The sequence below is a fragment of the Sander vitreus genome, chromosome 18 (assembly GCF_031162955.1).
Source record: "Sander vitreus isolate 19-12246 chromosome 18, sanVit1, whole genome shotgun sequence".
Classification (NCBI taxonomy): Eukaryota; Metazoa; Chordata; class Actinopteri; order Perciformes; family Percidae; genus Sander; species Sander vitreus.
In genome coordinates, this window is record NC_135872.1 from 9,299,452 (window position 1) to 9,309,032 (window position 9,581).

At 36.8% G+C, this 9,581-nt stretch overlaps 2 long non-coding RNA genes across 2 annotated transcripts; both read right to left on the reverse strand.

Moving 5' to 3' along the window:
• Positions 1 to 1,706: 1,706 nt before the first annotated feature.
• On the reverse strand, positions 1,707 to 2,174 carry LOC144533187 (uncharacterized). Its single transcript, XR_013503407.1, has 3 exons — positions 2,090 to 2,174; positions 1,954 to 2,005; positions 1,707 to 1,811 (listed from the first exon to the last, which is right to left on the reverse strand). It is a non-coding gene; the product is annotated as an uncharacterized LOC144533187 (long non-coding RNA).
• A 790-nt stretch (positions 2,175 to 2,964) lies between these two features.
• LOC144533164 (uncharacterized) lies at positions 2,965 to 4,110 on the reverse strand. Its single transcript, XR_013503404.1, has 3 exons — positions 3,839 to 4,110; positions 3,112 to 3,172; positions 2,965 to 2,999 (listed from the first exon to the last, which is right to left on the reverse strand). It is a non-coding gene; the product is annotated as an uncharacterized LOC144533164 (long non-coding RNA).
• Positions 4,111 to 9,581: the final 5,471 nt, after the last annotated feature.

The following is a 9,581-nucleotide window of genomic DNA, read 5'->3' on the forward strand; positions in this document are numbered from 1 at the left end:
CTTTTTGTTTTCTTCATCTGTCGTGAATTGTTGAAAATGTACACTGCATTTCTAAAGGATTCATTGTCAGGTAATAAGAGACAAACTAGCAGCTACGAGGAAGCATTGTTTAATCAATTATTTCCAATATATTCCATTTTTAGCTCTGTGGTCCTTTTAGAAGCTGTTGGCCGTTTTGTAAATCAAACTACTACATGTGCTAAATACCTGATATAAAATATATAATATCATTATTGAAGATGAAGTTTCTGTTGGACAAACTGTATCAGCTTGGAGTCTGATGCTGAAAAGATAAAAAAAAAAAAAAACTTGGACTCTGTGTCTTCTGTTTGAGGCAATAACGTTTTAAGAAACAACTCTGTAAGCACACAATATATGCATTTTTTCCCTTCTTAGACAACATGTTGACTCATCGCAGTAGGAAAAGGGTTTAGATGATAAAATCATGCTTTTCTTGATATGACAAGTCAAAATGCCTGCTGTGAAAAATGCCTCTTCGAGGAATCATTCGCACTATAAAAAATGAAAAGGCACATTTTGTTAGTTCAGATCTGTTTCTTAATAATTAATAAATCAGGAGTTAAAGGACACACGTCCTTTTATACATCACTGATTTTTAAGGCACTAAAGTTCTTTGTGAAAGATGATGCAAGGGATGCGAGTTGTGCGAGTGAACTCACAGAGACAGATGAAAGGTCGGTGATGAAAGGTACATCCTGCACAATGACAGTGAAGTCATCTCTGTCATGGTACCAACGCTTCTTTCACAAATTTCACAGCAGCTCAAAACAACCAAAGGACTGAATGATCAGATATTCTGGTAAGACTAATGGACGAACCTGCAGAGCATGACTCAACATGGCCCTCTGAAGTCTGTCTTCTCCTTCGTTGTTTGTCTCCGTGCATCGACACATCCTGTCAGTAAAACAGATTGTTAAAACGTTATATGTATATTACTATTACTACTTTTAGAGGAAAAAATAAGTATCAAATCACATATGAACTCACTTGTTGTGGAAACTGCCACGCTCTCCATCCCACAATGTAACACTGACGATGGTCCTCTTCAACTGCAACACAGTTAAGTGAAACAAAATGTCAAGTTTATGAACATTGGCAATGCAGTAATAGCGACTGAATGAAAAAAGACTGTACACAATCTGAATTAATACCTGAGAGTGCAGCAGCTGCAGGAGCATCATCCACCTCTTCAACCACGGCTTTAATAACAGACTGCACCGGCACACAAACACAACAGTCTGAGACTTCAGTAACCTATTTATTAATCTGTCAAATTACTTTTTTGTTTTCTTCATCTGTCGTGAATTGTTGAAAATGTACACTGCATTTCTAAAGGATTCATTGTCAGGTAATAAGAGACAAACTAGCAGCTACGAGGAAGCATTGTTTAATCAATTATTTCCAATATATTCCATTTTTAGCTCTGTGGTCCTTTTAGAAGCTGTTGGTCGTTTTGTAAATCAAACTACTACATGTGCTAAATACCTGATATAAAATATATAATATCATTATTGAAGATGAAGTTTCTGTTGGACAAACTGTATCAGCTTGGAGTCTGATGCTGAAAAGATTTTTATTTAAAACTTGGACTCTGTGTCTTCTGTTTGAGGCAACAACGTTGAAAGAAACAACTCTGTAAGCACACAATATATGCATTTTTTCCCTGACAAAATTTTGTAAGATTAATATTAAATCATATTGCTGTTTACCTGCTGCTGCTCACAAGCACAGAGCTGATCCACCTGAGCAAAGAGAAGTACCAGCTTCCAATCTCTATCCACATCAACAGCCTGTAGTAGAAGTAAAACAGATAACATCAACCACTGTTAAGCCTTTTTTATGCTTATGGGACTTTCCCCTTTTTGATTATTATTGATTATTTATCCTTATAAATATCCTTTAAGATGGGAGTGCAGACACTGGAGTGCCTACCTGATTGTTTTGGAGGTAGAGGGACACTTCCTTTGCCTGCTCCACCAGTGTGCTACAAAGGAGGAAACAATTTATTGAAAGCAGCCAGGTTTGACAGTAACAATATTTCTCATGTGTCAGAAAGTGCTGTCTGTACCTGTGTTGAACAAACTGAGGGGCATACAAGTCTGTTGCATCTGAGAGAGGACTGACGAGTCCAGGATTAAACAGGGTCATCAGCTCTGATTGAGAGACATTAAGTTTAACACCAAAATCCAGAGCTTCTTTTCCCACGTGGCTTGTAGGTGAAACCACAGCCGAGCTTTGGCATATGCTCCATTAATAGTAGTAGTCAAATGACAGAAAATGTATCTGCAACAATTATGATATTTTAATTAATCATGTGTGCATAGGTCCTGTTTGTGCATGTGTGTATTTGGGCCTGTGTGTGAATATATTTAAAAACAGAGTGAAATTTTTTTATTTCCCATTGCTACATACAAACATTCTATCTACATTATGATTATTAATCAGAATTAAATGTTAAATCAACAACTGTGAACATCCTGCTTTGTGTCAGTCAGTATTTTATCTCTATGAAGTACAGAACCATTTATGTCATGAATGGCTTTCCAAAAAGATAACAGACCACAGGCCTGGTGGTGTGTGGCAAGTGTATTGGGGTTCATTGTTTCAAATGATCACGGTCAGTTAAGATATCAGTGTAATAAAGATAGCACACAGTAGGGTATTAGAGCTTATATCACCTCTTCAGATGAATTACACTGTGTATTAAGACAGTCAGCCAATAACAGTGAAAGTTACATTTTGATTTATCACCAGCAGAGTTACTGGAGCTTTCCCATTAAGCCTGTTTGAAGGCAGTGTAAACAATGAGAGTGAAGTAATTTACTTCTTTTTAAAAAACAATTAAAAATAATAATTAAGTAATTAAAGTAAAATTATTTAAGGAAAATATGGCTTTAGGTCCTGTAAACACTACAAACAGCAAATTAAGACTTTGAATTTTACCTGTGAGCCTTGATACCACCATAGACAGCTCAGTGCTGCAGAAAAAGTAAAGACCACAGTCTGATTATGTGTCTACATTGTTGAATTTTAGAACTTGTGGTACAAATATCACATGGTTGAAACTAACTGGTGACCTGTGATGCTCACCTGTGCATGTGAAGTCCAATGGAGGAAAGCACAGCCACATCTGAGGGCGTAACGCTGTTAACTAAAAAATAATAATAATAATATTTATAATAATAAAATAATAATTTAAATTAAATCTCAGCACTGAGACAAAGGGGATTTTGCTGTAAATCAGAAATAAAATATGTTTGTAGTGGAGATATGAGGGTAAAATACAAAAAAGGGTTGATAATCTGTTGGTGATATTTAGTGTTCAGAGCCTTTACTTCAGCAAAAGTATCAATGCTACATTATAGAAATACTCCATTGCAAGTAAGAGTCCTACAATGAAAATGTTACTTAGTAAAAGAATGTAAGTTTTATAAGCAAAATGTACCAAAAGTATGGAAGTAACATCAGGTCTGTCAAATTAATGTAATGTAGTAAAACAAACAATATTTCCCTCAGAATTGCAGTGTAGGAGTATAAAGTGGCATGACATGGAAATACTTAAGTAAAGTATAAGTAGCTCAAATTTATAGTTTACTTGGTACTTGAATAAATGCATTTAAGCTACATTTGACCATGTATTTAGTGGTACAGAATATGCGAATACTGAGTAGTCTACTGAAAACCAATGATGGTTTTGTAAATCTAATATATCATTTTTATATGATATACACATTTCTATGCACATTAACAGTTGGGACAATCAACTCTTGTAACTTGAAGCCATTAATATAAATCAGGTTTTAATAATCTGACTTACCATTTGAAGGGGCCGACTGAGAGGGGAACATCTGAGTGCAAGGCAGTCCAGTTACTGAAATCAGTACACCATTATGAACATGTATATAATATACTGGATCAAATATCACTTTTAACAACTGAACAGCCATGCGGAGTATTTGAATGTGCCTGCTGAGCACAAAGCACATACTATACTGAATAAATATTCTTTTTCTTCAACTTGACCTTTACACTTTTCTCACAACAAACATGTCAAACACATCAAACCGTATATCTCCATGTGCTCAGATCAAAAATGTTCAACCCACTCCTCTTCAGAGGCCCACAAATATATAACACCAAGATATGCATATGCCATATTAGTGGATCAAATACCACTCTAAAACACTCATCACGTTTGACTGCTGCAGATTTTTTTATTCAAACCCTTTTGTTCCAGCTTCAACCGGTAAAATGATCCTTAACAAGTTTACTTACATGATTTATAATGTTCACATCCTCTGTAGAAGTATAACACAGTGATTATCAGTTTCTCCTATGTCTGACTTTAAAACCTGCAGCACAGTGACATGAGCATTAAATTAGGAAAATAGTGGAAACCTGTTGTCCATGTGAGCCCCAGGACTGTGATCAGAAGCAGCTGTGGAAGCATCATCTCTCTGATTTTCTCAGATTTGGTCCTCATGGATCTTTGCAGCCTTCCTTCCTCTCTGCTCCCTTATGTTGGCGGTTATCTGTCTTTCTATGTCATTATCAGTTATACCTGGTCAGGATAACTGATATTGACAAATCATCAGTATGCACTGAGGGGAGGGACTGGCCTCCAAAGGACACGGTCATAAGGTTTTACAAGAAAACAATCACTGATAATGAAACTTTTATTGTAATCATGAGTGAGAGTTAACTTCAGGGTGTTAATGTGATTTGTATTTCCGGAATATCCAAGAATATCTGCTTTAAACGACTACAGATATAATTTACATTACAACATAATAACATTACTATAATCTTCGTGTTTACCAAATAACATTGCTGTTGGTAAGCTAAAGGAATTCTGCAGTTACACTGTAATATACTACTACTCCTGGACAGGGACAACAGAGATAATCAAGACATGTAGACTCGCAAAAAGATGTAACTTTAAGGCTCTATAACATTTCTCTGCTAAAAGAGCACTACATTATCTGTTTTGCTGTTAGATAAGAGAAGGGGCTAAGGTCTTTCTCTGTTGACTATTAACAACGCACATTAATCTGTTTTTCATGAGGTCCCGCTAGTTTATTCTGATTCTGTCAAACAAGTGATTTATGATTGCTTTCAAACTTAATGCAGATTTCAATCAGATTATTCCTGCTAACATTGGCTTAACACACATTGCACACACTCTCATTTCTGTACAGTAAACATGTAGCTGGAGCCAGCACCCTGTTTGCTTAGCTTAGCATAGCATAAAAAACTGGGGGAAACAGCTAATTTGGTTCTGTCCAACGGCAACAAAATCTGCTATTCAGCATATTTTTCGGATACTATATGATCCAAAACTGAAGTGTAAAAATGACAAGTTGTTTTTTATGTGGGTTTACTATTTCTTAAACACCAAATATATCCTTGGCGTGTTGCCTTGAACCTCTCCATTACAACAATATAAGGACAGGAGTCACGCCACTTTATGGGCTGACTGTAACAACAGATGCATGGTGTGACAGGGCAAAACGCCACTGCGCAAGGGGAAGAAGAATATCTTGGTTAATACCACAATAGTTGTAACTATCTCTTTTGTATCTTTTAGATTTTAGGAGTTTAATGTCCGAAAACAACACATTTTCTCCAACCCTGCTCCTTGTTGGCTTCATGTTAGATAAGTTACATACATTTGGAATAAATGGACTAAGATGTCTACACACGCTTTGATTTTGTTTTTTTTAAGAAAATAGTCTGACAGAACCAGTGTAAGGATTAGAAAAAGCATTTGTAAATGTGGCGAAAGTTTATGACTACATTTCAGAATTTGTTGGAAAGTGGGTATCTAATGAGTTGTTTGTGTGATGCTACAACTCCCTACTAAACCTTTTGTGCTGGGTATTTTGTCCCATAATTCAAATAAACATTTGTATTTATGTCAACCTAATTGAAACAGTGAACTGAAAAGTATATTTTCTTTTAAATCTCATTGTGGATGAAGATGATCTGCTTGCTTAATATCTCTATAATGTCATCATGACAAGACAGCCAGAGAAACATGTTTATTTTTGTTTCATAGCAATGATGCTTCAGTGTTGTATAACTCGACTATCTCATATCTCTTCTCTGATTAGAGAGGTGATAGATGGCCCAAAGGAAGGGCAAAGAAGTTAAGAAAACAACTAACCAGATGTTTTACTGCTGTTCTTATGTCATGAACTGCAGACTGCCTCTAATTCTGCCAGCATTAGTACTTTATTAAATCAATTGAACAGCTGTAGTCACATACTGTACACATTTAAAGGACTTAGCTGAGGTTTGGTTTGTACTTAAAATGTGCAGCCATGATCTTTAACTGTGCCCTTGTGGCTCAAAGCAGATCTTAAATGCTGCAGAACTATGAACGCTGTCTATCTCTAACCAAAGAGTCGACTGTAATCATGATTACCGTAATTCAGATATGAGATCGCGTCTTTAAAGTCTGTTATCTTCCCTCAAGGACATTTACTCTGCATGAATCGCATGCTGAAGCATGGCTTTTATCTCTCTCATCTACTCTAATCTTTGAACAGGCTACATGGGCTGAAAAGTATGTCCTGTAATTACACTTCTGTATGTGAAAAATCACCATGACATGTCATCCTTGTGATCTGTACAAATAAATAAAAACTGATGGGCCTGATTTGACCTGGGATTAAAGCACTTCCTTCTTCCTTCTTTGTCTCGAGAAAAGGTGCAACAGACGAAGATTTCATTAAAGATCTTTAAACATCTGACCACAAACAAAACTGGTACCTATTTAGAAGCCTGAGACAGAGAAAATGGTGTTTCAGGTAAGCTCTTGTAGCTGGAAAAATAGAAATCAAGTGAGGAAAAAAGTGCTTAGTGCTCTGCTGTTTATCAAACTGCTAAAAGTAAAACCCTTCACTTTTATTAATTCTTCTAAATTTAACAATCAAAGCTATGATGTAAAAAAGCTGCAGATGTTTCTGAAGTTTACAAAAACAGAGGTGAGTATACAGCTTCTGAGACATGTTTTGGAGTGACTGTACGGAGACTAACTACTATTTCCACAGTAAGTCTTTTCAGTTTATTAAAGTGAAGTATCAAAGGAGGGAATAGACGAAACAAAAAGAAAGGGTGTAGGGAGACAGCTCCAATACCACCAACTGGAGCGATAGACCACTGGATGGATACATTACTGCTACTTTTCGGGCTGCTAAGAGTGCACAAACATGATTTGTCATCAGATGCAGTCAGTCAGTCACTTTGTGGTATTTTGGGGCATTCCAAATCCCTTGGCTAACTGTTAAGGTAAAAAGCTTTGAGGTTCTAGAACAATCTGGTGAAGACATATAAAAAGTCATGGGAGGATGGGGAGTGCATACAGTGGAAAGCAAAAAGCTTGCTGAGCTGGTAGAAGTGGAGCAGGACAGCATGTGATTAAAGGGGGTTTACAGTCAAGACTGTTGGATTTTATATTAAATATTTTTATATCACATCTATCTTTTTTATTTGGAAATCTGCCACGTATCAGCAGGTAATTCACACTGTCTTGATTTTGTTAATCTTAGATTTAAGGTCAATCTGTTACTTGATAATAAGTACTTGGCTGTATGTTGATATCTGGGTAGCACATTGGAAGGTGTAGCCTGTGGTTGTCTTGATCAATGCTGTTCTATAATTATTAATAACTACATGCACTTTCTCCCGTTTCTCCCGCTTTCTTTATTTTCCTTCCAACAGGCTGTTGACTGGTGAAGTCACTATGGCTGTAGTGTATTTATTTACCTTTCTGCAACATTAAATAAATTACACAAACAAATATTCAACACTGAAAATCCAGGGACTGATCTTAAAGGATAAGGCTGGCATTGTTCTATATTTTCCTATTTACAACAAATCCCATAAACAAGACCCAAACCAACAATGTGTTGTTGCGTCCATACACTGCCTATGGCACTCAGCCCATTGGTTTCTATGAAAGATGTAAATCTTCAAAAACTACAACTATTTATTTGAAGGAAGACATTTCCTTTAACTAGGCATTGTAACTTTTAGCAAATATGTTTTGAGAACTTGTGCATATATTAGGGGCTATTATGTGTTTTTAAAAGTTTCTGGACAACAATGGAGCTCTGTGGCACAGAGGAATAAGCTATATCATGCTTTGGAAACACAGTACTTGTTATTGGGCTCAATTCATTGTTGGTTTTGGTCTTTTCATGAAATTCTTTGACAAAAAATACAGAGTATCACCAGACTTATCCTTTAATGTGTGTGACTGAAGTGCAAACTCTTCAAGATCCAAAATCTTCTCTTCTATAGGTGTCTCCATAGCTAAATTTCTATCAGCAGGTCAATCCATTTCAATGCAGCTTAATTTAATCAGGACATTCCATTCATTGTCAGCACAGCTTTCAAGGGAGTCCAGAGTGCAAGTATTCATGTTTTACAATTGCATACAATTAAATTGTGGGTAGATAACCATACTGGGAATTCCACCATCTGTGGGTTAGTATGCTCTGCTGTCCCCTAGTGGCCCTATGGATACTATGGAGGGTATATTTATTCATAATTCAAATCGAAAGTCCAAAGAGAAAACGAAGCAAGATCAAATTGAAAATAGTATTATTTTACTACGCTACTAGGAAAAATCATGCCATAATTAAATGTGAAATGTGAAAGCTTAAATGGAAATACTTCAATTAAAATCTCAAATAGAAAAAAAGAAATAATTTTATTTTAGCCTTTCCCCTTTATAATTTTCAATTTTCAATTTGACATTTTATCTTTTGAATTTTGTTTTACATTTGCCATTGACATTTTAAGATTCATCTTTTACATTACGATTTAACATTAAGCTTTTCATTTAGAAGTGACAGGTGTCAATTTAAATGAGGAGGCGTGGCCCAACGGCTGGTGGGAGGGTCTGAAACCACTTCCAGCTGACAGCGGCTGCTGTGAGTATTACTGGCCGACCAGTAAGCAAGCGATCCCGGCCACCACAAGCTGGCTGTCACCTAAGACTGGAGCTTCCAAGTCCGACAACATATCGGAGCAAATGTGCAATTGGCCATACATTTTTGTAAAACTGCCCATATTCAAACTGTACACAGTTAATTTCTCGCATAAAACAGTCTCAGAAATGAATTTAGTGGTGAAATAGAAGACGAAAAAAGCAATCAATTCTAGAATCTAGATCGGGAGTTTGCCGTAGTAGCAGCAGGCAACAACAGGAAACCTTTTACAATTTTCGACTGCTATTTCACCACTCATTTCCCCACAACTTAATCTAACTATAAGCGCGGTTCAATCATGCCGAGGCTCAGCTGCGGCTCATCTAGAGATTCGGCATCATCGCCGCTACAATGTGTAGCGATGTGCCCCGGCCCCAGGCAAGGTAAGGAGACAGGCGCTGTAGCGGCTTCTCCAGCAGGCTGAACCAGCTTCCTCCCTCCCTTCCCCGCCCGGGCCACATCGCTATCTGGATGTGTAATGGCTAGACGAAAAAAAAAGGGACATGCCGAATCTCTATGAGCCGCAGCCGAGCAGCGAGATTCTAGAATTGATTGTTTTTT